Source organism: Coregonus clupeaformis, unplaced genomic scaffold, assembly GCF_020615455.1.
Source record: "Coregonus clupeaformis isolate EN_2021a unplaced genomic scaffold, ASM2061545v1 scaf0718, whole genome shotgun sequence".
NCBI classification, from domain to species: domain Eukaryota; kingdom Metazoa; phylum Chordata; class Actinopteri; order Salmoniformes; family Salmonidae; genus Coregonus; species Coregonus clupeaformis.
In genome coordinates, this window is record NW_025534173.1 from 173,107 (window position 1) to 199,291 (window position 26,185).

The 26,185-nt window shown below is 42.0% G+C and overlaps 1 long non-coding RNA gene and 1 other non-coding gene across 3 annotated transcripts; one reads left to right on the forward strand and one right to left on the reverse strand.

Annotated features, from left to right (window-relative positions):
• Positions 1-2,873: 2,873 nt before the first annotated feature.
• On the reverse strand, positions 2,874-2,945 carry trnae-cuc. Its single transcript has one exon. It is a non-coding gene; the product is annotated as a tRNA-Glu (tRNA).
• Positions 2,946-4,808: 1,863 nt separating this feature from the next.
• Positions 4,809-6,397, forward strand: LOC121560390. Of its 2 annotated transcripts, XR_005998961.1 has the most exons (4): positions 4,809-4,850; positions 5,253-5,560; positions 5,992-6,119; positions 6,247-6,397. It is a non-coding gene; the product is annotated as an uncharacterized LOC121560390 (long non-coding RNA). The 2 variants fall into 2 exon arrangements; XR_005998960.2 differs by lacking the exon at positions 4,809-4,850 and having other exon boundaries at positions 5,017-5,560.
• The last annotated feature ends 19,788 nt before the right edge of the window (positions 6,398-26,185 follow it).

Consider the following 26,185-nt stretch of genomic DNA (forward strand, 5'->3'; position numbering starts at 1 on the left):
ATTTGCACTTTTCACACCAAAGTACGTTTATCTCTAGGAGACAGAACGCGTCTCCTTCCTGAGCGGAATGACGGCTGCGTGGTCCCATGGTGTTTATACTTGCGTACTATTGTTTGTACAGATGAACGTGGTACCTTCAGCCGTTTGGAAATGTCTCCCAAGGATGAACCAGACTTGTGGAGGTCTACAATTATCTTTCTGAGGTCTTGGCTGATTTATTTTCCCACGATGTCAAGCAAAGAGGCACTGAGTTTGAAGGTAGGCCTTGAAATACATCCACAGGTACACCTCCAATTGACTCAAATGATGTCAATTAGCCTATCAGAAGCTTCTAAAGCCATGACATCATTTTCTGGAATTTTCCAAGCTGTTTAAAAGCACAGTCAATTTAGTGTATGTAAAAGTCTGACCCACTGGAATTGCGATACAGTGAATTATAAGCGAAATAATCTGTCTGTAAACAATTGTTGGAAAAATTACTTGTGTCATGCACAAAGTAGATGTCCTAACCGACTTGCCAAAACTATAGTTTGTTAACAAGAAATTTGTGGAGTGGTTGAAAAACAAGTTTTAATGACTCCAACCTAAGTGTATGTAAACTTCTGACTTCAATTGTATATACTCAGTGCCTCTTTGCTTGACATCATGGGAAAATTAAAATAAATCAGCCAAGACCTCAGAAACATAATTGTAGACCTCCACAAGTCTGGATCATCCTTTGGAGCAATTTCCAAACGCCTGAAGGTACCACGTTCATCTGTACAAACAATAGTACGCAAGTATAAACACCATGGGACCACGCAGCCGTCATACCGCTCAGGAAGGAGACGCGTTCTGTCTCCTAGAGATGAACGTGCTTTGGTGCGAAAAAGTGCAATCAATCCCAGAACAACAGCAAAGGACCTTGTAAAGATCCTGTAGGAAAAACTGCCATAAAAAAGCCAGACTACGGTTTGCAACTGCACATGGGGACAAAGATCATACTTTTTGGAGAAATGTCCTCTGGTCTGATGAAACAGAAATAGAACTGTATGGTCATAATGACCATCATTATGTTTAGAGGAAAAAGGGGGTACCTTGCAAGTCGAAGAACACCATCCCAACCGTGAAGCACGGGGTTGGCAGCATCATGATGTGGGGGTGCTTTGCTGCAGGAGGGACTGGTGCACTTAACAAAATAGATGGCATCATGAGGAAGGAAAATTATATGGATATATTGAAGCAACATCTCAAGACATCAGTCAGGAAGTTAAAGCTTGGTCTTCCAAATGGACAATGACCCCAAGCATACTTCCAAAGTTGTGGCAAAATGGCTTAAGGACAACAAAGTCAAGGTATTGGAGTGGGCATCACAAAGCCCTGACCTCAATCCCATAGAAAAATTGTGGGCAGAACTGAAAAAGCGTGTGCGAGCAAGGAGGCCTACAAACCTGACTCAGTTACACCGGCTCTGTCAGGAGGAATGGGCCAAAATTCACCCAACTTATTGTGGGAAGCTTGTGGAAGGCTACCCGAAACGTTTGACCCAAGTTAAACAATTTAAAGGCAATGCTACCAAATACTAATTTAGTGTATGGAAACTTCTGACCCACTGGGAATGTGATGAAAGAAATAAAAGCTTAAATAAATCATTCTCTCTACTATTATTCTGACATTTCACATTCTTAAAATAAGACAGGGAATTTTTACTAGGATTAAATGTCAGGAATTGTGAAAAACTGAGTTTAAATGTATTTGGCTAAGGTGTATGTAAACTTCTGCCAAATATTCATGACACATTATAAATATCTGAATGCTACTAGGATAGTATTCTGTACAAGACACAAGACCAAATGCATAAATAAGACAAATAATGGTCTAATAAAATACGGAACAGTAAATTAAAATGTTCAATATGTCTTTAGTTTTGGATCAAGGTCGCTAGTAGCTAGCTACCAGCAAAGGTGTCAGCTAAACATGGCGTGCAGGAGCTTTCATTGAGTTGTAGTCTTGCATGATGTTTACTTTGATGCTAAACAGCATTTTCGAATCTGAGAGTAAATAGAGCCGAATATATTGATAAAAGTCACCTTGTCCTGAGATTATGTCTCATGCTCTACCGACTGAGCTAGCCGGGTTAAAGTACAGAGAAATTCATATACAAATTATTTGTCAGGACATGTTTCATTTTAGGGCTGGTCAATATCGTATGTTAATATCGTATGTTAATAACAAGGTATACCAGTATCGTATGTCAATAACAAGGTATACCGGTATGGCTACACATACCAGTATGCATTTTTATACAATACCGTCTACGAAGATATGTTCATACAATACTAAATAAATGAAAAGTTCACTGTCAGTTTTTTCCTAGTTTGGTTAAGTATACAACAATCATAATGGCGAAAGCCCATTAATAGCACTTATATTTTTTTACCATAACCTGGATCATGCACTACTCATAAAACATATTGGAACTTTTATTATTCCGAAAATTAAAATACTGTCAAATACCGCCATACCTTCAAAAATGAGAAAAATATTGTGATATGATATTTTGGCCATAGGGCCCAGCCCTACTTAATGTTATGCTTTAGAAAATATTTAAAACTAATCCACTTATTGAATTTATTGAAAAGTACTAGAGGCTGAAACAATCCTGCAAGTTAGTAAAACCATCTCTAATTAATGTTATCACAGACAGCACAAAAAAATTATTCATATATCATAATAATGCATGGCCACTCACTAAAACACTGATTGTGTTAATCAATGTTTTAGTGAATGACCAATACATTATTCCGATTATTATAAAACGGACAATATGTTCAGATTTTACTTACAGATGATATTGCTACATAAAATGGAATCGAGCCATTACAAAAGTGTAGTTCCCTGACCGGGAATCGAACCCGGGCCGCGGCGGTGAGAGCGCCGAATCCTAACCACTAGACCACCAGGGAGCGGTGTTAATAAGAGCTTGCATTTCGTAATATAAATGAAAGGGATCCATTCTACGTTACATTACATTCCTTCTTCGAAATATGTTTTCCTTTATCACCAAATAAATTCCCTCAACTGCCTGATGATTCCCTTAGCTAGCTATTATATCTAGCTAGTTTTCACATTCCACATTCCAGCATTTGCTTCCCATTTTCAAGCTAATGTTAGCTGGTATAGAGGTAGCTAAACGCTCGCATGTGCGCTGGCTTGCATGCATTTGTAATATAATTATTGGCCACTGGTTGTTTTTGTGGCGCTAGTCTGATTTCCCATAAGGAACACTGTAAACAGGAAGTGCATATTTCTTCGCCCAGCAGCAGTCACTGAGCTAGCAAGCTAAAGTTAGCTAGTAATGAGTCACATAAATTTACGTTCAGCCTGTTAATTATTTCAGTCAGATTGGACTTATCTTACTAAAGCATGGCTTAACATAGTTTATTTCGTTTTTGACCTCGAGATTTTTGCTGGATAGATAGTTTAATAGCTAACGTCCTATGTTGATGCCTCCATCTAACGTTAGTTCCCAAGAGTAGCAGACCGGGAAGTCAACTTTGCAATCATCTCTAAAGTTGTTTTACATGCACTCATAGTAGCTAGATAGATATTTAGTTTAAACGCCTGTTTATGTCATTGGTTGTTTCTTTAGAGCTAGCTAGTTAAGCTATCACTAGTTAGCTAGGTGGTTAATGTGGTGTACAGTAGGCTACAGTACAACATTACACAATTATAACAACGTAGCCTTGTCGCTAGATAGTAGTTGGTTGATGGGGTGGTGTAGAGTAGGCTACAATACAGCAACAATAGCCTTCATACTGTTTTGTTATTCGTTGGGTCTGGAAATTGTTAAATTAGCTAATATTATAGAGAGATCACACATTCATGCAGCTGTGGTGGTGTCACATTGTCTTTATCCGTACCATAGCTGCTTCTATGGATATGCCTTTTACTTGAGAGCTCTGCCCTCTGCTAGGTCTCCCTTGACGAAATTGTGTTACCTTTGACCTGGGAAAATGGCATATTTTCAAACGAAAATAGACATATACAGTATATAATCAGCAATTCTCAATCAGAAGAGATACACATCTAACTCAAATTGAAATTAATTCATAAATGTGGGCTCTAATTATAGTTAATATTCCAATTCTCTAGGCCCTCCATTCCCAAACCTGAAGCCCCCTGTCCCCAGCAGGAAAGACCAGGAAAAAGTGTTGGCTTAACGTACAACTTCCTATTAAGGAAATTTAAGATAACTTAATGTCATATTTAGAGTTACTGACATGAATAGACGCATATACAAGCAATCAATTATATGCATTTTATAAAACCCCTTTTACATCAGCAGTTGTCACAAAGTCCTTATACAGATACCCAGCCTAAAACCCCAAAGAGCAAGTAATGCAGATGTAGAAGCATAGTTGCTAGGAAAAACTCCCTAGAAAGGCAGGATCCTAGGAAGAAACCTAGAGAGGAACCAGACTCCGAGGGGTGGCCAGTCTTCTTCTGGCTGTGCTGGTGGAGACTATAAAAGAGTACAGCCATTTAGGCCAGATCGTTCTTCAAGACATTTAAATGTTCATAGATGACCAGCAGGGTCAAATAATAATCGCAGTGGTTATAGAGGGTGCAATAGTTCAGCACCTCAGGAGTAAATGCCAGTTGGCTCTTCATAGCTGAGCATTTAGAGGTTGAGACAGCAGGTCCAGTAGAGAGAGACAGGATCAAACAGCAGGTCTGGGACAAGGTAGCACTTCGGGGAGCCCTGAGCAGGTCAGGGTTCCATAGCCGCAGACAGAAACAGCAGAGACTGGATCAGCAGCACGACCAGGTGGACTGGGGACAGGAACAGCCAGGAGTCATCAGGCCAGGTAGTCCTGAGGCATGGTCCTAGAGCTCAGGTCCTGCATCCTTTATTTAATTTAAGTGTAGACTAAGCCCTAGAGGTTTTGTAACTTCACATGATTTAACCTACTTGTCAATCCAGATCTGAATATTTGATATCCTTTTTACTGTACACTGTTGATAGTATTTTTTGCGAAGCTAATCACTGAATGTCCTACTACAAGGATGTGGTCAGGTTGACACACTTCTGAGTCAATAACACAGATCACACACACCACAGATTGCGAGGGCAAGTACAATGAGCAGTTGGGAAAATGAAGTCTGCTGTGTGGTTGCCCAATATACACACACACACAAACACACACTTAATTTAGGTTAGTGTGTAGTCGAGGCTTTGTCATTAAAATAATATTGTGCCTATCTTTCAGATCTGCCAACCAGGCTCGGTGGGTGACAGGTAACCGTGTTTCAATCAATCTGTTCCAGGCCTGGAGTGACACGCTGAAACTTCCAGAGGCTTGTAGACCTGAAGCAGTGTGATGTGGTCCAGAAAATGGTCACACACACACTTATACTCACTCAATCACTCACTCTATTTTGTTGTATAATTATTTTCACTTAAGAAAATTGTGCCTCTCTCTTTTAGATATGACACCCCTATTAGCTCAACCACAGCCCTCACAGCTGCAGTCGTCTGCCCCTGCACCTGCTACACCGGCCGCGACAGGTGATACAGGTAATTATCACATACATGTATACACACATGCATGCTCTCCCTCACTTGGGGCTCTACTCAATCACATCCGCATAGTGGTTCTTTTGGCTGTGTCTGAGGTGGAACTGTGTTAGAGATGTGAAATCCACAAGTGGCTCCTGGCATTAACAGAAATCTCATACAGCCTTGTGTACAAGTTTGAACACTGGAATGTGAGATGTAATCTACACCTCCATTAGGATGATAGAAATCCTCATTATTTCGTTTAATGATTTTTCAATTTGAGCGTAATTATTTCTATATAGCCTACACTTTCTCGTTCTGAACTTGTAACGCGAGTAGGACAGGTGTAGCTTCGTGATAGTAATCAAGAGCAGCTGCTTACCAATTTGACAGATCCAACGCAGTTACACCTCAGACACCGTCCCCCAAAAATTGTGCCTCTCTTTTAGATCTGCCACCCCCCAGCAGTTCAGCTGCAGTTACAGTAGTCCTGTGGTATTTAATTTACCGGCTGCACCAGTTCCTACTACACTGGCCGTGAAGGGAGAACCTTTTGAGGATTCCCAGATGGATACCGGTAATTCAGAATTATATTACATACGCTCACTAGAATTATATTACATACGCTCACACCAACAGATGTGCACACACAAACATGTTGTTGAGCTATATAATTGCTGTCACTTTGTGCATCTCTCTTTCAGATCTGCCATGCACTCCACCACTGCCCAGAAGTGCATACACTGGGCCTATCAAGACTGACAAAGCAGAGATGGGTGGCTGACAAGGAAAAATAAAACACAACATGCACACACACTCTATCCCCAATGTAAATAAATTGTAATTACTTGTTTATTTTCTGTATGCTCCAGTTTATTTTAGGAGTGGATATACAGTGGGGGAAAAAAGTATTTAGTCAGCCACCAATTGTGCAAGTTCTCCCACTTAAAAAGATGAGAAAGGCCTGTAATTTACATCATAGGTACACGTCAACTATGACAGACAAAATCAGAAAAATAAATCCAGAAAATCACATTGTAGGATTTTTAATGAATTTATTTGCAAATTATGGTGGAAAATAAGTATTTGGTCAATAACAAAAGTTTCTCAATACTTTGTTATATACCCTTTGTTGGCAATGACACAGGTCAAACGTTTTCTGTAAGTCTTCACAAGGTTTTCACACACTGTTGCTGGTATTTTGGCCCATTCCTCCATGCAGATCTCCTCTAGAGCAGTGATGTTTTGGGGCTGTCGCTGGGCAACACAGACTTTCAAATCCCTCCAAAGATTTTCTATGGGGTTGAGATCTGGAGACTGGCTAGGCCACTCCAGGACCTTGAAATGCTTCTTACGAAGCCACTCCTTCGTTGCCCGGGCGGTGTGTTTGGGATCATTGTCATGCTGAAAGACCCAGCCACGTTTCATCTTCAATGCCCTTGCTGATGGAAGGAGGTTTTCACTCAAAATCTCACGATACATGGCCCCATTCATTCTTTCCTTTACATGGATCAGTCGTCCTGGTCCCTTTGCAGAAAAACAGCCCCAAAGCATGATGTTTCCACCCCATGCTTCACAGTAGGTATGGTGTTCTTTGGATGCAACTCAGCATTCTTTGTACTCCAAACACGACGAGTTGAGCTTTTACCAAAAAGTTATATTTTGGTTTCATCTGACCATATGACATTCTCCCAATACTCTTCTGGATCATCCAAATGCACTCTAGCAAACTTCAGACGGGCCTGGACATTGTTGATATCGGGATATAGAGAAGGGTGGGTCGGTCAAGGATCGATTCAGACTAGGTGGTAAATTGTATGACAAGCGGCAGTTTATTCAGAGTAAAAATGTCTTGGTACAAAACGTGCACGGTCTCGTTCTTTCAGCTCATAGGGAACCTTCAGAAAAGAGCGCCAAAAAACAGTTCACATATGTTTTATACTATTTGTAAAGTAGGTTGAGTCTGGCAGATCTGGTCTTCTGGTTGGTCCATGCTGCTCGGGCGTCGTCCTCTGTGATTGGGTCTAGGAGATCTACACACTGTAACTCAGGCTCTTTGTTCCGAATGTTTCAGCAGAGTAAAGATTTGGTGTGTGCGTTTAATTATCTTGTCTTGAGTGAGTCTGTGTGTGTGAGTGCATTTGTGGCAAGAGTGTGTGTGTGTGGTCAAAACTTGTCTTGGAAAAAGGAATTAGTTATAGCAATTTTAATAGCAATAAGCTGTTTATAAAAATAGCATTTATTACAAATCCCCCTCTACACGTCTCTTAAGACGTGTCATATACTAAGTAAAAAAGAAAAGGGAAACTTTCTCAGAGAGAAAGTTTTGAGTCCCCCTCTTCACGTCTCAAAAGAGACGTGACATAAACTAAGTAAAAGTTCTACTCTCATCCTCCTCGAAAGATAAAAAGTCTCCATCTCCAAGAAGAGGAAACATCTGGGAAGGGCTTGTTGGGTCAATGGCCTTAGTTATGAGCCTAGTGGTGAGTGAGCGAATGCATGGTATGCAACAGCATCCACACAAAACCAAAATGGCCGCAAACACCGAGATTGAAACCAAAATGGAGGACACCAGGGCTTTATATTTACCAAAAGCGTCCATCCAGGAATCCCACATGGCGGTGTCTACACCGGAATGGGATTTCATCTTACCATTAAGAGTCCTCAAGCCTTCTAAGGCGATAGTCAGGCTGCCATCAGTGGCGGTGTTATTGGGTATGAAAGTGCAGCACTGTTCGCCAAACATGGTGCATACACCTCCTTTCTCTGAGAGCAGCATATCTACTGCAATACGATTTTGGAAGGCCATCAAGCTGGTGGCAGCCAATTGGCCATGCACCGCCTCAAAACCTTGCTGGGTCCAATTGCCTAGTTTTTGGACATTAAAATGAATATAATTGATCCTGTCAACATTTTTATTAATAGTACACCACCAGCACACTGATGATTCAAAACCGGCTGCAACCTGATCCACGAGTTTATACTTATCTGGCACCCCCCTAGGGATCCCTATGGCATCGATATAGGTGGGGTCCCCTAGATCTGTTCTTGTCGATCTTTTGGATCGGGATGAATCCCAGTCCCTCTCCATTCGGGCCATCAGGTCCTTCACTTCCATAGGATAAACTGAAACAGGAAGGATCAGAGAGACAAGAGCACAAAGACCAGTAGCATTTCCGGCCAGGCGATCATACAGATGGTTTCCTCCACACCACCACCAGACATCAGCTCTAGACACAGACTGAAAGGGAGCATTAGGATTATGGGTATTATTACACCATTCATAAGGTAATGCTCCCAGCATTGGAGGGCCAAGGGACATATTAATACAAGTGAAATTAGCCCTGGCAACCCGAGAAGAAAACATTGGGCCCTTTCTAGTACTTATAACAATAGGGTAAAACTTGTCCCATACAGAGCAGCTGGCAGTTGGGTTGTCATACTTCATAACAGGAAGAAGACATACGTCAGGTAAGGTAGCCGGTACAATGCGAAGGAGTGGACGGGCCCCCATACATACCACACAGCTCTGGTGGGTGGCCTTGCCCGCCTCCTCAGACAATAGCCAATTATTCGTAAGTCCCGAGACCCCTGTAGTTGTAAGGATAGCACCGTCAAGAGTGAGCGGTGCTGTAAGTAAAATAATAGAATTGTTTTTATTATTGTTTTCAGTAATAGCCTGTGCTTTCGCGCCATTAATATGGCATATTCGAAGATTCCAATAGACTATTGCAGTGGTACTGCTTACATGAGGAGCAAGTATAAAATCTTGGCAGCCTGTTGCAATATCGGGATGGATAGTAATTTTAAGTCCTTCAGAGTTTCTCGTCAAAGTCAAAAGTTTCCTCCATTGCCGTCCTAATGTAGTAGAGGTGTAACTGGACCAGTCATATCTAGTCTCACATACCAAGTTTGTCCAAGTCCAATCGCTCGGGGAGTCCCCAACTGTCATATACCAGTCCCAGTCACGATAGTAGGTAGCATCTGTACCTTTTCTATAATGAGTTTTTCCCAAGTTTACCCACGGCACTGTCGCAGTGGTGGTAACATTAAAGGGTATGCATAATGTGGTGCTTCTATGCACTTGTCTGGGCCCACAGGAAAGGGTGGTAGAGGCAACTTGTCGTTTGTGTATATGGTGGTTTAGGAGTAGATTTATACGGTTACGTAGGCTGTTGGTATAGTTATTCAATGTGTCGGAGTGTAAGTTAGTTGGATGTGTCAGGTATTGTACTGACCAGAGTATGATTCCTAGAGTAACCCCAATAGTTACAATCAGCAAAACAAGGAGTGGAGCAGAGCACCCCAGTCTCTCCCCTGGTGGTCTGTCCCTCCTCTGTTTTTTCCCTCCAGTATCTGAAGATGGGAGTCTCCTCCACATATTCAGATAGTGTTGGTGTCAAGAATTTGATCCGAATTTAATGTGATTAAATCACTTCTGACTTCAGTCAGGGTTCTGGAAGGAGTTGGTGCTGGTGTACAATGTGTCAAGTGGTGCCAAGGTGCGCCTGATTTACCTTTGACCTGGACTGAGTGTGAAGTAACCTCCTTCACTTCGTGACGGTCCAGTCCACCTGGGATCTTGCCACTTTCTCTTGTGAACCTTGATCCTTACCCAGTCGCCAACCTTTACCTTCAGTGGTTCTGGATCCCCCGTCAGCTCCCCCTCTTGGACTCTGTGTATCTGTTTGGAGAGAGCTGCAGACAGTTCCGTCAATTTCCTTACATAGTCAGTCATACCTATCTGGTGTACATCAAGAGGGGGCATATGACCTCCCTCTCTTGGTGGACCTGGCATAACTCTTCCGGTCATTATTTCATGGGGTGAAAGATGTGTCCCTGCTCCTGGTGAGGACCTCATGGCCATCAACGCAAGGGGCAGGGCTTCCACCCACGTCAATTTAGAACCTGCACAAACCTTGGCTATCTTAGCCTTCAGGGTTTGGTTAGCGTGCCCACAAGGCCTTGAGATTGCGGCTTATACACAGAACCAAACTTGTGTACAATCCCGAACCTCTCCTCCACCTGTCTTAGGTGTTGGTTTGAAAAATGGGACCCATTGTCGGATCTTATTTGTCTTGGGACCCCATATCTTGGTATGAGCTCAGTCTGTAACCACTTAATGACAGACTTCCCATCCTCCTTAGCTGTTGGAATAGCTTCTACCCATTTGGAAAACCTATCTACCATTACTAGCAAATATCTCTTTCCGCTTTTTACATTATCTGCCCCCATATCTGTATAGTCTATACTGATGTCTTGGAAACATGCGTTTGGCACTGGGTAGGACCCCATTGGGGTTTGGTATGGTTTCTTTGGATTGTGACTTCCACAAATTTCACAACTGTCGCAGAACAAATCCGTCATGTCCTTCATATAAGGATGCCACCAAATGTAGGAAACTTTCTGCAAAGTCTTAAGTTTCCCCTCATGGGTGGGCCCATGGGCTTCTCTTATCAGTTCAGGGCAGAGATTTGCTGGGGCCACCAGTCTGCCATCATGGCACCTCCACAGTTCATCAGGTCCTTTGGTGGCCCCCTTCTGTCCCCAGACCGAATGTTCATATGGTCCCGCTGTGAGTTGTAATTCCTTTATGTGTTGGTTCGTCAATTCAGTCTGGGCAGGTGGTATCTGCAACACCATCTGCTTCGGGGTGTAGCCACCTGCCTTCTTGGCTGCTTGGTCTGCAGCGTCATTCCCTCTGCTGACTCTGTTCTTGAGGTCCTGATGACCTCTGCACTTCATGATGGCCACCTTCTTTGGCAGGGATACAGCTTTTATCAGTCGCTCCATTTGTGCCTTGTGCTTGATTGGTAAATTTCCTGTGGTGGTGAAGTTGCGTCTGACCCATTGAGGTCCATCGGTATGTACTGCTCCATGAGCGTAGGCCGAATCGGTGTATATGTTTACCGTCTTTCCTTCTGCCCTTTCCAGAGCTTGGGTTAGTCCGATGATCTCAGCCAATTGTGCAGAAGCAGGTTGGGGAATTACTCCCGATTCCAGAGTGACATGGGTTTTGTCCTGTAACTGCTGTACTACTGCGTATGCAGCTATGTTTCCTTCTTTTCCTCTGTAACAGCAGCCATCAGTGTACAACCATAAGTCAGGTAGGATCATGGGTTCGTTTCCCAAGTCAGGTCTCAGCTTGAGTTCCTGAGCTGCTCTTTCCTGGCAGGAGTGTGCCAGGCCTTCTTCTGCATTGAGTGCGTCAGCCATGTTTTTGTCTGTGTTGACAAACGTGATGTGTGACTGTGTACATTTGTTCTGAATTTTGCTTTTCCGTTCAGCACTGAAAGTGAATTCCTTGCTCATCAGGTATGCCGCAACCCCATGATGGGTGTGAATCTCCATCTTGTGGCACATCACAAGGTGAGCGGTTTTTTCAATGGCCTTAGCCACTGCAGCTACATACCTGGAGCACGTGGTTTGGCCTGTCTCAATGTGATCAAGTTTAGCAGAGTGGTACATCAGTACTCTTCTCTCCCCTCTTGTTTCTGAAAAAGGACGGAAGAAGTGAACCCCTCCTTTTCAGAAACATCCAAGTGAAATGTTTTTTCATAGTCAGGCGAGGTGAGGGCAGCAGCAACAGATAAATCGGTTTTTAACAGGCCAAATGCGGTAGAGGCTTCAGGAGTCCATACCAATGGGGCATGTAGGTTTCTTGGACCAGCTTCCCTCACGATCTCCCTCAGTGGTTCAGTTCTTGAAGTATAGTCCGGGATATGAGTACGGCTATAACCAGTCAAGCCTAGGAAGGACAGCATCCCTGAGACAGTGATGGGTCTTGGATGGTGTAAGATCGTGTCTCGGTGTGACTTGGAGAGTCCAGCACCATCTCCTGAGATCTCCCTTCCCAGGAACAGAACGGTACGTCTGCAGCATTGGACCTTGGCCATTTTGACTTTGTAGCCTTTGACTGCCAGAAAGTCCAAAAGGGTTTTAGTTATTTCCAGGCAGAGATCTGAGGTGGGAGCCCCCAGCAACAGGTCATCAACATATTGTATAAGTATCACTCCTTCCGGGATTTTCAGCTCCGCCAGGTGCGTCTTCAGGATATGATTGAAGATTCCGGGAGAACACCTGTAACCTTGGGGAAGAACCGAATACGTAAACTGCTGATTTTCGTAGGTAAACGCAAAGAGTGGCTGGGATGCTTCGTCCCAATGGAATACTGAAGAAGGCATTGGCCAAGTCCACTACAGTAAAGTACTGATGTTTGGGTGACAGATTGCTCAAAGTGATGTGAGGATCAGGAACAGGGAGATCAATAGGTGTGGTGACGTCATTCACAGCTCGGAAGTCTTGCACCATCCTATATGTCTCACCCCCAGCTTTAAGAACAGGAAGTATTGGAGTGTTCCATGGTGACTGAGTCCTATAGATACACCTTGCTCCCAGCAGGCCTCGATAGTAGGTCTGATTCCCTCTGTTTGTTCAGGTTTCAGTCGGTACTGCGTTCGATATATAGGAATCTGGTCAGGGTTGGTAAGGGTGATGGTAACTGGGTGAACCTGGAGTTTTCCCACATCAAAGGGTGTGTGAGTCCATATTGATTTGTCAATGGATTCCAAAACAGCTGGTGAAGATGGGTGGTCAGAATAAGGTTTTCCATGGTGTCTTGGGAGTGTGATTCGCTCAGGTTGGCACTGTTCTTCTGTGTCTACCGTTGTTAAACGCCACATTTTTTCAGTGGTCGCTTTTAACAGTCCAGGTGTGGTGGTAGTCTCCCAGGTGAGTTTGGAGGCTCTTTTTATCATTTGTCCCAAACTCCTGGCTTCATGGCCGTTGCCCACAGCCAAGGTAACATGAGGTGCAGAATCAGGCCCCAGCTGGTACCAAGGCTTAAGGTTGTTGGAGAGTATGACAGGGGCAGCAACACCTTCTGTTCCACAGATAATAGTAACGCAACGAATGGTGGGAGTAAGGTGCATCATATTTTCATCCCAATCCTGAGTGTAGGGAGTTTCTTCATCATGAGTCACATTAAGTGTGCAGTGTAAGTCAGTCTGAGGAGGTTTGTAAGGGTGAAAAGAGTAGATGAGCTTTCTCATTAGATTAAACTGGAACTGGACAGCTGGAGTTGCTGGTCCAGTTGGGAGACACCTAAGCCAGTAGATTTCCTGTGTTGTAGATGGTATAGGGGTTGGTAGAATGGGAAGCATCAGGACTCTTGCACTTGGAATTTGGGAAACAGAGACTTCAACTCCCTTTTCTGTTAGGTATATTGCGCATCCGAGTCTGCAGAGTAGGTCCCTACCCAACAGGTTAATGGGGCAGTTTGGACAGAAAAGAAACCGATGTTTCAACTTTGATGGTGTAGTGGTAAATATATTATGTTAAAGCTTGGTCTGACTAAAATCTTGTGCATAACCCATCTTGTGTTGGGGCCTTGGGACTTAATACAATGCACAAGGACTTGTATCCTGTCGGCCTTATCAGCAGGTGGCCATGAGTAACACCCAGGCCATAAGTCTCTCAAGTCCTCCCAAACTCACGAGATATCTCCTGAGGACACACACACACACACACATACACACACATACTTACACACATACACACACTCACACACATACACACACATACACACACATACACACACATCATCATTGTTAAGCACACACACACAAAAAACCCCTTCTCTTAGGCCGGAGACAGAGAACCTGACTCAGAGCCAATGAAATGGAGATGACCTCGACCAACTCATCAGGACCAATGGGGAGATCGGAACGACTAGAATCAACCTACTTTATTTTATTGTATAAAATGTCAGCACACAATGGTTAGGGGCGCGCTCTCAGATATCTCCCTACGAGGTTGACGAAACGAGTCCGTGCACGAGAATTCAGATATCTTTACCTCTGAATAAACTGCCTTATATCATACAATCATCCACCTTGTCCGAAAGTCTCTACTTGGTCTCCGTTCTCCAGTAAACTTGTTTTATCAACAAAACTTGGTAGCAAGAGGATGGTTTTTCTAACTCTGAATTCGGCCCATAAAAGTTGATAGAGACAGGAGACAAGTAAGAGACGGATCTGAAAGGACGGGTGACCTGTCCGCAGGAGCAGCCGGGAATCCAGCTCGCCTCAGGAAACTGATCTAGACGGCCGTCAATACAAAGGTAAGCAGAACCTGTTAAAACAAAATCTGCATATTGTATTGTAGGATAAACCCAAATTTTGATCAGTAGTACTGGGCGTGAGTATGGATTACTGTGACATTTATAACATATCTATTATGACTCAAAGGCACATATGTAAAGATATCTGAATGTTTTAGTCTTTTTCCTGTTGAAATGTGACTGTCTAGAGAGCAGTCTAGTTACAGGGGTTCACAAGAGACGGACCGACTTTTATTTCCTGTTGAAATGTGGCTTTCTAGTGAGAAGCCTATTACAGTTTTTGGCCCACAAGCGATGGACCATTTTATTTGATCCACAAGAGAAGGATCTGGTGACTTGATAAAAAGATTCAGATAGTCGGGTTGAGTTAATTCCGTGAGAATCCAAGTCCAGAAAAGGTTCTCCCGACTAGACGCCAGTTGAATGGTTTAAACTACTGGAAGTCTCCTATGAGGAGAATCGAAAAAATAATAAAAAATACAAGTTCAAATAGTCGGGCATTTTGGTTGACGTGGCACTCAACTATTTGTACTGTGAGGAACTCAAACTGAATTCGTGTGTTGATGTTGATATGTAATGAAAATGTAATTGTTGAAATGATAACCTGAATGTTGTGTAAGATTGGTCGTGTGTTGATGTTGATATGTAATGAAAATGTAATTGTTGAAATGATAACCTGAATGTTGTGTAAGATTGGTCGTGTGTTGATGCTGATATGTAATGAAAATGTAATTGTTGAAATGATAACCTGAATGTTGCGTAAGATTGGCCGTTTCATGAGACTAACTAGTTGATAACTTTTAACCCTCGTGTTGTCCTCCCAAATGCCTTACGCCTTTTGTCCTCTGGGGTCAAAAATGACCCCGCCTGGTTTGACTGTTTATAAAGCATACAGTATACATTTTCAATCAATTCTGTGTTACATCTTTAGTCTTACTTCTGTTCAACCCATTACTAGAATTTTTTTCATTTGTTTTGGAATTTAGAGCCAATAGACCTTGTTTACATAAAAGTATACCCTGTTTTTAAGTAAAAATACAATGAAACTATGAATTATTTTGACCTATTATTATTTTGACTATTTGACTTATCACTGAGTGGTATTTGTAAAAGTTTAGTGAGGATGCTGTTTTTGAATCATTTTATTTTTATTAATGACAGCCCATAATCACACCTTTTGTCCTCTGGGGGTCAAAAATGACCCCGCCTGGTTTGACTGTTTATAAAGCATACAGTATACATTTTCAATCAATTCTGTGTTACATCTTTAGTCTTACTTCTGTTCAACCCATTACTAGAATTTTTTTCATTTGTTTTGGAATTTAGAGCCAATAGACCTTGTTTACATAAAATTATACCCTGTTTTTAAGTAAAAATACAATGAAACTATGAATTATTTTGACCTATTATTATTTTGACTATTTGACTTATCACTGAGTGGTATTTGTAAAAGTTTAGTGAGGATGCTGTTTTTGAATCATTTTATTTTTATTAATGACAGCCCATAATCACACCTTTTGTCCTCTGGGGTCAAAAATGACCCCGCCTGGTTTGACTGTTTATAAAGCATACAGTATACATTTTCAATCAATTCTGTGTTACATCTTTAGTCTTACTTCTGTTCAACCCATTACTAGAATTTTTTTCATTTGTTTTGGAATTTAGAGCCAATAGACCTTGTTTACATAAAATTATACCCCTGTTTTTAGGTAAAATTACAATGAAACAATGAATTATTTTGACCTATTATTATTTTGACTATTTGACTTATCACTGAGTGGTATTTGTAAAAGTTTAGTGAGGATGCTGTTTTTGAATCATTTTATTTTTATTAATGACAGCCCATAATCACACCTTTTGTCCTCTGGCGTCAAAAATGACCCGCCTGGTTTGACGGTTTATAAAGCATACAGTATACATTTTCAATCAATTCTGTGTTACATCTTTAGTCTGAAAATAACGGTAGTTGTTTAATACTATGCTCTTTATGATTCAAACAAATTTGAAGTAATTTGATTGAATTATGGGTGTTTTACTAAATGTAATAACTTCTGTTGTCCTCTGGGATCAAAAAGACCCCGAAGCACAAAGTTTACAAACTGCTTGGCAAAACATCTTTGATCATGTTTCTTTGATGTGTGGGGTCAAAACATCTTTGATCATGTTTCTTTGATGTGTGGGGTCAAGCAATGGTTATGACAACAACAACAACAAAAAAAAAGTATTTTCTCACAGGTGTTTGGGCATTTCACATTTTAGTCTGAGAGAGACAGGCAGCACAATGAGGAGGCAGAAGTTTTATAATGCACAGGAGGCTTGCAAGATCATTTTTGAAATAAAAGAAAATAATGACCAGGAGGACAATGCTGCACATAATGAGGATGAATCAACTGATGAAGAGGGTTCAGGGTCAGAAGAGGAGGAACATAATGATGAGGTGATAGATCCAACATACAGACAGCATGCTACTTCTTCCTCCGAAGATTCCCCCCATCTCCTGCTGCAGAAATGGAAGATGATTATGAATATAAGGGAAATGGATGAACGTGATGATGACGTAGAATCTGAAGCTGGTATGGAAGAAGTGTCAGAAGTGGAGCACTGCACCTATTATGATGAAGAATCAACAGATGAGGTAGAATCTGAAGTTGAAATGGAAGAAGTGTCAAGTGGAGGACATCATCTATTATGATGAAGATGAAGAATCAACAGATGAGGTAGAATCTGAGGAAGAGGACCCATCTCAGCTCGGTCCTCTTCCTCAGATTCTACCTCATCTGTTGATTCTTCGTCTTCATCGTAATAGATGATGTCCTCCACTTCTGACACTTCTTCCATTTCAACTTCAGATTCTACCTCATCTGTTGATTCTTCATCATAATAGGTGCAGTGCTCCACTTCTGACACTTCTTCCATACCAGCTTCAGATTCTACGTCATCATCACGTTCATCCATTTCCTTATATTCATAATCATCTTCCATTTCTGCAGCAGGAGATGTGGGGGAATCTTCGGAGGAAGAAGTAGCATGCTGTCTGTATGTTGGATCTATCACCTCATCATTATGTTCCTCTCTTCTGACCCTGAACCCTCTTCATCAGTTGATTCATCCTCATTATGTGCAGCATTGTCCTCCTGGTCATTATTTTCTTTTATTTCAAAAATTATCTTGCAAGCCTCCTGTGCATTATAAAACTTCTGCCTCCTCATTGTGCTGCCTGTCTCTCTCAGACTAAAATGTGAAATGCCCAAACACCTGTGAGAAAATACTTTTTTGTTGTTGTTGTTGTTGTCATAACCATTGCTTGACCCCACACATCAAAGAAACATGATCAAAGATGTTTTGCCAAGCAGTATGTAAACTTTGTGCTGCGGGGTCTTTTTGACCCCAGAGGACAACAGAAGTTATTACATTTAGTAAAACACCCATAATTCAATCAAATTACTTCAAATTTGTTTGAATCATAAAGAGCATAGTATTAAACAACTACCGTTATTTTCAGACCAATTGATGAATAAAAAACATATTTTGTCGGCAAAAGATTTAATTTGGGGTCAGAATGACCCCAGGACAACAGGAGGGTTAAGAGGACCACGGAGTCCTATTTTGCTTGTTATGTAGCCGCTGCGCTAAAAGCTGACTTGAACTTTTTCCCTCTTGTGGAAGTTGGTATTTCCTTAGTTCCTAAAATTAAATTGGTAATTATTTTAGGAGCGCTCGAGTTTGCTAATATATTCTTCCAAAAGGGCGATTCTGATACCTTTTGGGAAAATATATAATAACTCGAATAACTGAAAAACAATAATAACTTTTGCAAAATAATTCCCAAAATTAAATTGGTAATTATTTTAGGAGCGCTCGAGTTTGCTAATACATTCTTCCAAAAGGGCGATTCTGATACCTTTTGGGAAAATATATAATAACTTGAATAACTGAAAAACAATAATAACTTTTGCAAAATAATTCCCAAAATTAAATTGATAATTATTTTAGGAGCGCTTGGGTTTGTTAATGTATTCTTCCAAAAGGGCGATTCTGATACCTTTTGGGAAAATATATAATAATTCGAATAATTGAAAAACAATAATACCTTTTGCAAAATAATTCCTAAGAAAAAAGTATTGAACATTCTTTGTGTACGAGGGTGGGACATCAGAGATAAGTCTGAGTCAGCGCCAAGAATACATTGCTGGTTTCGGCCAGTGACGGGCTAGGTGCACCAAGATAGTCTAGAGGAAAAGCTGTATGACCATGGCAACTGTATTACTTAATGACAAACGCTCCATGTACCAATAGGGTCGGATGTGTAAATGTCAACTGATTAATGTGTATTACTTAATGACAAACGCTCCATGTACCAATAGGGTCGGATGTGTAAATGTCAACTGATTAATGTGTATTACTTAATGACAAACGCTCCATGTACCAATAGGGTCGGATGTGTAAATGTCAATTGTATAATGGATATTGTTTAATGATGAACATTGCTAGTAAAAAAATAAGAATAAAATAAAATAGGATTCCGATAGTCTTAAAGTGTATAAGCCTCATCCAAAAGCTCGAATATTCGTTCGGTGAAGGATGTAGTTAAAGTGAACAGTGGTAAATGAGTGAGACTTATGAAACTGAATAAGGTTTGTGCAGGGACAAAATTGACATGGGTTGAAGCCCTGCCACTGGTTTTGATGGCTATGAGAGCATCACCAGGGGCAGGGACCCATCTCTCTCCTCATGAGATAGTGTAAGGGAGAGAAATGCAAGGTCCACCAAGGGAGGGAGGTCATATGCCCGCCCTTGATGTACCACAGATAGAAATGACTGATTATGTGATGAAATTGACGGAATTTTCTGCAGCACTCTCTTCTCAGGCGCAGAAGGCCCAAGAGGGGGGAGCTGTCGGGAAATACGCTGACACTGAAGGTAAACGTGGGAGGCTGGGTGAGGGTTAAAGTCCACAAGAGAAAGTGGCTGGAACCCAGGTGGACTGGACCGTACGAAGTGAAGGAGGTTACTTCACACTCAGTCCAGGTCAGAGGTAAATTAGGCGCACACTGACACCATCTAACTCATTGCACACCAGCCCCCACTCCTTCTAGATCACTGACAGAAGTCAGGGCTGATTTGAGCAGCGAGAACCAATCCTGACAACACAATGAAGAAACCCTTATGGGAACAACAATCTCACTCAGGGTGAAGAATAACTTTTTCCCCCTGGGAGAGATTGGGAGTGTCTGAATGTTTGTATGTATGTTTTCTGATAGGAATTGGACTCTGCTGGGCACTCCTTATGAGGTGTTGTTCTTTTACATTACATTTGAGTCATTTAGCAGACGCTCTTATCCAGAGCGACTTACAGGAACAATTAGGGTTGGGTGCCTTGCTCAAGGGCACATCGGCAGATTTTTCACCTAGTCAGCTCGGGGATTAGAACCAGCGACCTTTCGGTTGCTGGCACAATGCTCTTAACCACTAGGCTACCTGCCGCCCCGTGTTGTGTGAAGCTATTTAGAATTACTTGTTAAATTGACTTATAATATAGAAGAGGTGGCTAAGGGATTTTTAACAGTACCAACCATGGGGGGGGGGGAAATCCTCACAAGAGGTCCCAGAATTTACTGGGGACAAGAAATGCTTGATATAATTAAAATGGAATCCAGGGATAGCTTTAAATCTCCATTATATAACCAGGTGGAGGGAGAGGTATGGTTTTGAGGGACGTCTGGACGGAGATAAACTCGAATCCATGCTTAAACAGATACATAAGGTGTGTAAAGGAGAAATAAGCAGTGAGAGAGAGAGAGAGAGAGTTGAGGGGGCCAGTACCCACTGACAGCCTTACCTAATCTATTGGCGGGGAATGAAAGGGGCCCAAGCAACCTTAGATGTATACAGTAATAATAATAATATGCCATTTAGCAGACAGGCCATGAACTCATCAGGACGTGGCCAGAGCGGTAGAAAGAATGACCCACCCCAAAACAGGAATAGTAAGGTTTGGGCTGCCGTTAGAGGGCAGTGGGTTTCAGGGGATGCCCATAGGACACTTTTGCCATGGGCCGATTACGGAGAGTATGTTGGGAAAATAACTGAATTGTGTAATAGCCTCAGAGAGACATGCAATCCATCATGAGAGAAAGTCAGACAGGAGAGAGGAGTCCATCCCCCAGCTTTGAGTGTGAGAAAGAGGAAGATAAGGCATGACTAGTCCTTGAGGGAGAAATAGTAGACTCTAGTGGGGGGAAGACTAAGGAACCCTTTGATCCAAATTGTGAGGTGTTTGAATTGGCTACTATTGATTTAGCACTTCAACAGGAACAGAGAAACCTAATTTGGCATTGACAGTAATGGGTATGAAAATTAATTGGATGATGGGGTTTTGTGTTGAATTAGAGACAGTGAGACTATTAGTCAACACCTGGGAGTGGAAATCAGGAGTCCTCATGACCTGGCTGTTTGGTTGTTGTTTTTTAATTGGGGTTTTCGAATAGAAAACAACACACCTAGTATGATGTTAATAAAGTCATGTTGTTTCAATTTTGGAGGGTTCCAGCAGGTCAAGGGTTATGGGTCTTAAAGGTGCACACAGTGAATTTTATGGATTTTTTAGGTTTTGGCTGAGTTTGGGGTATATATGATTTCTTATGAGAATGAATGTCATGAGGACTTAATGAACACTTGGGATAACTAACATTTATGAAATATTTAGAATAATGGTAATTGTTTAGTATACTATGGGATTAAACAGTTCGTTAAATGATTTCAATGGCCTCTGAACTCTGTTTTAACATTCTGGTGTTAATTAATCATCCACACTAGTACATTCTAAAGACATGAGAGGAAGATTTTAGCATAGTTTATTTTACTAAGTTGAGGGTAATTTATAGTACTGTGAAAATTGTGAAGAAGATTATAATTTGGTAATAATATATTTGATTTGAACCATAAATAACAGAAGAGAGAGTGGAGGAATGGCAATTGGATAATGAAATACCGATATTAACTAAAGTGATTGTTTAGGTAGGTGGTAATATTGACACATGGCCAAATCATGTGTCAAAGAGGGGGATGGTTGGATTAAATATTAAATATATACGAAGGAGAGGACAAAATACTTTATTAAATATATACGAAGGAGAGGACAAAATACTTTATTAAATATATACGAAGGAGAGGACAAAATACTTTTAAAAAAACATGTATGATAGTTTATTAACCACACCTGTATGTCAGAGGTTTTGTGCCCCACAGGTGAACTAAAGGAGAAGGTGACCCACTCTATCTAACCAGGAGACTGAATCAGGCCTGGCGGGAAGGGCCCTACCAAGCACTGCCTTTGCCAGCAGAAAAGCTGAGAGATCCATCTGGGTGCATGTCACACACTGTACAAAACCAGCTACACCTGACGAACAAACACAGAGTTAGGAGAAAGATCCGATCACCACTATGGTCCGGGGGTTGCCTCCTTAACGAAGATTCCCTTACCCTGTCTGATCATCCCTGTGTGAGTTCGATAGAAGGTAAAGCAATGGGTTGGCCTCTGGCATCTGACATGTTCTCAGGGCAAGGGTGGGGATTCACAGGTCTCCCGACGGTAGGTAGCTGTCTGATTGTGGGGGCCATATTCCTAACACACACGGACCCTCCTGTTTCAGCCAGAAGTGGTAGTTAACCTAACACAAGTTGAAAAAGCATAGGAGACAGCTAGACGTAGGGAAAAGGGAAATTCTAGAGTAAACCTCTCTGAGGGAGGTAGTGAGACCGGGGCTGTGGTAAAGATAGTGCAAAACTATAGACCTGGAGGAAGTAGTACAGGTGGAAACGGGGTATAGAAATCTTGACCTGTGGTTGGAATGGATTCAGTATACGGCAACAACTATGTCTAAAGAAGACTGTTTTGCCAGTGGGACAGCCAAACCAGGGTTAACAACTACTCCGTTCCCCTTGACAGGCTTTAACTCTCTGACAGGTTTTTCCTCCATGCAAGCCACTTGGGAATGTGGTGAAAGAGTCTTATGGTAACTTGCACTATCTGTTTCCCCGATAACAAAGTCATCCCGACCTGGGTTGCCTCAGTTTGAAGTCACAGGGGATTCTAAATTGTTTTTCTAGTCTAATCTCTCCTCTTTGTTGCAGCAAGAGGATTATAGGAGCCAAAACCAGGCCCGTGCTGACATCTGATGGATGTGTGGTGATAACTGATTGTGAACTCACCTACATACGCAAACAATCAAACGTGTCAGAGATTGGTGAGTTGTCACATAGAAAGTAGGACCTCCTCCCGGGAGCCTTTGATGAAAGGATATATATTGATGGGATCCACAATCAGATCGCAGCTGAGTTTGAATCAAGTATTTTCTGGTGGTCAAACAATTAATAAAAATGTAGATTGGATAAATTATATTTAATATAACCAGCAAAATATTTATAAACCACACTCGTGATGCAATAAAGGGATTAGCTGAGCAGACAGCGGCAACTAGCTTAATGACATGGCAGAATAGAATAGCTTTAGATGTGCTTTTGGCTGAGCGGGACGGGGTTTGTGTTCTGTTTGGATATATGTGTTGTACTTCCATCTCCAACAATATAGCACCGGACGGGCCTGTGACCAAAGCGCTTGAGTGACCATCACCACGCTGGCGAACGAACTGGTTGAGAACTCTGGTATTGATAGCTCCATAAACGGTTGGTTTGATAACATATTTGGTAAATGGAAAACTATTGTTGTGACTATTCTGGGTGAAGTTATGGCCTCTATGGGTATACTTGTTCTTTGTGGATGTTGCCTTATTTCCTGGCTGAGTGACTGGTTTGGTGAGTACTCTTCTATGGTGGTTACTGGATTTCTGACCCTAGTAATTGTGTTTTTGCTGTTAATGTGTAGTGCTGCTTGCATCGTCCCTTGTCTCAGGAGGTCAGTGGTAGGAGTGGTGCAGGCGTCAGGTATGATGCTGTTGTTACCGGCCCAGGATGATGCAGGTGACTCTGCTACTGACTCTGAGACCAAGCTGGATGATCCATGTTTTGCCTAGTGAAATACATACACGCATTTATTTTCAGTTCTTGCTCATTTATTACCTTATGTTTTTACTAACCACTGTGATTGTTTATTCTTCCTGATGTGAAGGTAAAGGATTCCTGGGTGGCTGGTAGCCAACTCAGTACATGTTAGGTGTAGGGGAGGAATAGAGGGTTAAAATCATTATTTTTATTTTCTATTAACATTAAATGTTGTGATTTAATTTCCATATCCTGTTATTCTTAAGGGTGATTATACTCAGTTTAGAGTGACACCATAAAATTGTTGGGTTTTATTTTTTGGATCTGTATGTGATGAATAGCTTGGAAGGAATGCATTAATGAGGAGTACTGTACTGATATGGATTGTTTCACATAACAGGCCGATAAGAACACTCTCTCTTTGTTGTCTGTGAAACTGTCCTTGAACATGGGTACATGGAGTACAGTTTTTGGGGGCTAGTCCTTTTGGGTGCTGACTGTTGTACTATTAATAAAAACGTTGATAGAATTGGAAGGGTTACAAACTCTTAATGGTAAGATGAAGAGCCACTCAGGGGTGGACACTTCCATGTGGGATTCCTGGATGGACGCTTTTGGTAGATATAAAGCCCTGGTGTCCTCCATTTTGGTTTCAATCTCGGTGTTTGCGGCCATTTTGGTTTTGTGTGGGTGCTGTTGCATACCATGCATTCGCTCACTCACCACTAGGCTCATACCTAAGGCCATTGACCCAACAAGCCCTTCCCAGATGTTTCCTCTTCTTGGGGAAGGAGATTTTTTATCTTTCGAGGAGGATGAGGGTAGAACTTTTACTTAGTTTATGTCACGTCTCTTTGGAGACGTGAAGAGGGGGACTCAAAACTTTCTCTTTGAGAAAGTTTCCCTTTCTTTTACTTAGTTTATGTCACGTCTCTTTTGAGACGTGAAGAGGGGGACTCAAAACTTTCTCTTTGAGAAAGTTTCCCTTTTCTTTTTACTTAGTTTATGTCACGTCTCTTTTGAGACGTGAAGAGGGGGGACTCAAACTTTCTCTTTGAGAAAGTTTCCCTTTCTTTTTACTTAGTTTATGTCACGTCTCTTTTGAGACGTGAAGAGGGGGACTCAAAACTTTCTCTTTGAGAAAGTTTCCCTTTCTTTTTACTTAGTTTATGTCACGTCTCTTTTGAGACGTGAAGAGGGGGACTCAAAACTTTCTCTTTGAGAAAGTTTCCCTTTCTTTTTACTTGGTTTATGTCACGTCTCTTTTGAGACGTGAAGAGGGGGACTCAAAACTTTCTCTTCTGATAAAGTTTTCCCTATTTTGCCAATTACACTGTTAGCTTGTGTCACGTCTTAAGTTTTCCTTCTCTACTGTTACTTGGTCACGTCTCTTGGGAGACGTGAAGAGAGGGATTTGTAGTGGTAAATATATTATGTTAAAGCTTGGTCTGACTAAAATCTTGTGCATAACCCATCTTGTGTTGGGGCCTTGGGACTTAATACAATGCACAAGGACTTGTATCCTGTCGGCCTTATCAGCAGGTGGCCATGAGTAACACCCAGGCCATAAGTCTCTCAAGTCCTCCCAAACTCACGAGATATCTCCTGAGGACACACACACACACACACATACACACACATACTTACACACATACACACACTCACACACATACACACACATACACACACATACACACACATCATCATTGTTAAGCACACACACACAAAAAACCCCTTCTCTTAGGCCGGAGACAGAGAACCTGACTCAGAGCCAATGAAATGGAGATGACCTCGACCAACTCATCAGGACCAATGGGGAGATCGGAACGACTAGAATCAACCTACTTTATTTTATTGTATAAAATGTCAGCACACAATGGTTAGGGGCGCGCTCTCAGATATCTCCCTACGAGGTTGACGAAACGAGTCCGTGCACGAGAATTCAGATATCTTTACCTCTGAATAAACTGCCTTATATCATACAATCATCCACCTTGTCCGAAAGTCTCTACTTGGTCTCCGTTCTCCAGTAAACTTGTTTTATCAACAATGGTCCCCATTGAAAAAGCAAGGGGTTGGTTTTGTACTGAGCTTCGGGTGTTCCTGATACCCCCACCACCTGTATTGATTCCGAAGACAGGGGTTGGTGAGATCTGATGGCAGAGTATGTACATCCAGTGTCCACCAGAAATTTATGGGGAACACCTTCCACCTCACACGTCACTGTTGGTTCTGTGTAAATGGAAAAATGCTGGCCATTAGTCTCACCAGGTGATGGTGGGCAACTTCATTCCCAGGGTGGGAAGCCATCGGACATGCCCTGGAAAGGTACACCGGGATTAGCCGGGGTGGTTGGTGCTGCAGCTGGAGCAGTCGGATGATTGTACAGAGGTTGGTAGTAGCCAGGTCCCGGTGCCGCTGCTCTTGGACCTCCTCTTCCATGATAGGCATATCCTCTCCCACGATTGGCCATCCAGTGTTGTTGTTGGGCCGATAATGGCATCGGACAACGCCTTACCGGG